This window comes from Cynara cardunculus, assembly GCF_001531365.2.
Source record: "Cynara cardunculus var. scolymus isolate 2C chromosome LG 15, CcrdV1, whole genome shotgun sequence".
Taxonomy (NCBI): Eukaryota; Viridiplantae; Streptophyta; class Magnoliopsida; order Asterales; family Asteraceae; genus Cynara; species Cynara cardunculus.
In genome coordinates this window covers 2406204-2409228 of record NC_037542.1, presented here as the reverse complement: position 1 = coordinate 2409228, position 3025 = coordinate 2406204, and the positions used below count along the sequence as shown (strand labels likewise).

The following is a 3025-nucleotide window of genomic DNA, read 5'->3' as shown; positions in this document are numbered from 1 at the left end:
TACCAACACTTTGACATAAATAACACAAATTTTCATCAAGAAATGAGTTCTATTTCTCATTTAAAGTTTTGTTTTTAAAACTAAAATTCAACAACTTCAAAACATAAAAATCGAACCATGTAAACGCAAATTTGAGATATGAGGCTACTGTGGTTTGATAGAGTACTTAAAAACGAAGCTATAGACATAAAAACCATGAGATTTGGTTAAGAATCTCAGCTAAAATAGGTGAAAACCGATATTTTCAACTCGAACTTCAAACTCATATTTCTCTCTCAAATATTTGTTTATTTTCTAAACTATTTAAATCAAAACAATCCTAAGCCAATGCTCTACATTTATACCCCATGAGTTTTGGCTTATTAGTTCACGAAATCTGACCAAATCGCAAGTTTTTGGCTTTGGAGTCGTTTTCTCCAAACAGACATGTACTGTTGGGCAAAACAAGTCCCCCACCTTTGAAGAAGATGACATTCTGCCCCCAAATTTTTTGACATTTACAACTAGCCCCCTACTCTCATTATTTTAACAAAACTTACACTTTTTACCCGTAAATCAACATAGTATTTCAATCTTGATCATTTTTTATTTTAAGATTTCTACAAGTATTTCTTTCAATTAATCACATAAATATTTTAATACTTTAAACAAATTTAATAATAATATATTTAAAGGCTAGTATAATATTATTTTTATATATTTAGAATTTACAAAATATTTTATCAACAATAAAAAAAACATAAATATATACATGCATCCAAGTAAAAAAAACAGCTTCCATATATTCTGTTAATTATATACATACATACATATATGTACCAAGTGACTAATACAATGTAAATCATACCCATGCAAAAATCACTTAATCCAACCATACAGAAATATATACATACACACACATATCTATACTATATTATAAATCATTTGATAAAAACTTTTAAAACTCATTTTTTATGCATGAAGTACTGTCTATTGATGCATATTACTTAAAATTCAAGATTACAAGTAAATTATGCATTAGTACAACTTATTAAAGCTCTATGTTTGAATTCGCGTAACTAACTGCAGATAAACATAACCAATTATAGGATAAACATCTTATTTTAAAATATAAAAAATGTAAAATATAATTAGGATAATTATCGAGTTCTAACAAAATAATTAATTATTATCTTTATAAGAAAGGGTTAAATGCATGAAATAACAACCTACATTCATAAATTTTCTTATTATATCATTCTTGTAACACCCCCAACCCGAAGGAAGGGAGGTTGTTTCAAACGTAACGGAGCCGTTATATAAAACCTCCAAAATATAGTCTCCAATACAAAGAATTAAAATAAAATCTTCCAATAACGAAATTGAATATAACTCCAAATAAGATATAAAGGTCTCCAAACAAACCACTTCCAAAATCCTCCAACAACCAAGGAAAATCCAAAAGCAACTTTTAAAAGAAATCTAATCTAATAGCCAGAAAGGAACAAAATCCAATAAATGAATTAACATAACACTAAACCTCTTGAAATCCTTGGAACCAAGATTCTGATCTACTCTCTTTCACAAAACCTAGCCGCCCCTTGATTACCTGTCGTGAGGGAATTAAAAAGAAACACGGCTGAGCCAAATGCCCAGTGAACGGATAAACATATATAGAAAAACGGTAATACAAACATGCCAAAATTGAACCAAACGAGTACCAAAATCTTAGAAAAACAACAAATAACATAATCATACGAAATCATATGAAGGGACAAATCGAGCTCGAAAACGTATACATTTGCATATTAACTAAGATGACAAGTGTCAGACATATGGCCACACAGGCCTGTACGTTGGACTGCAGATCCACACGTACCAAATGTGAGATGTGGCGTTGGACACTACACCGACATCCACCCTACAAACGAATCACATATGCTAGGGCCGATCCATACGCCTCTTAAATCGAATATCCATCATACCAAAATAGCTCTCACAGAGCACCAAAAGAGGAGACGCCATGGACTGATCACACTGCCACGGTTAGTGTCACGCCATCGGTGCCACAATGATGTGCCTATGGTACCTCCATAGGTGGTTAGTAGCTCGAGTTACCCAGAGTTGAGTTGTCACAACGAATGTGACGTTATACGTCTTACATAAGGTCAATAAATAACGAAGTCAAACGAAAAGTCAAACATAAGTCAAGTAATGAATTATGTTGAATAACAAGTAGTTGTAATATAAAGATGCTCAATTCGAACAATACATAATCGATCAAAAGTACCAACATATGTACTTTTAGAAGTAAAAAGCATACCAAAATGTTACCGAACAAATAAACGTGTACTAACTCGAATAACTCAAATAACATGATTAGAACAAGACGTCCTTGCCATATATATATATATATATATATATATATATATACATACATGACGTAAAAAAATACGATTGAATGGCAGATGCAATAACGAACAATTTGGATAAATATGAGTTAAACGAGACTCACGAATTCATAAGCATATTTAAACGAGCTAACTGAACAAAAAAAAGTTTAGGAATCCGTACCTTAAACTTCACAAAACTTATCGATTCCCCAAATTTATTCCTTTATATATGCCCTAAACAAACACCCAAACTTACTATCAATCCTAACTGATAACTTGATGGCATAATGAAACTAAATCACTTTAACGACCAAATGTAACTAAACTCAACTAAATCCTATCAATATATATATATATATATATATATATATATATCCATACTATGCACCAACATTAAGCACATATAGGATTAAATTCGAGAGAAAAAGAGAAGAATTTTTGTGTTTTAAAGATGATTTTGACAAACCCCTAGTTGACGCCATTATTATTGACCGAATCGGTGACTTTCGAGTCTTAAACAATCCCAAAATTTATAACCCAACCACTAAATGTATTGATTCGAGAATAGGACAAAAACTTACCTCAAACCGACAAGAAATCGATGGAACCTTGCTTGCTTTTGGCCGTCGGGTTCCCTCCTAGGTTATCGATGG

The 3025-nt window shown here is 31.5% G+C and overlaps 1 long non-coding RNA gene across 1 annotated transcript; it reads right to left on the bottom strand.

The window, feature by feature from the left end:
* Positions 1 to 1487: 1487 nt before the first annotated feature.
* LOC112527161 lies at positions 1488 to 3025 on the bottom strand. The gene is made up of 3 exons (XR_003070728.1): positions 2954 to 3025; positions 2554 to 2606; positions 1488 to 1588 (listed from the first exon to the last, which is right to left on the bottom strand). It is a non-coding gene; the product is annotated as an uncharacterized LOC112527161 (long non-coding RNA).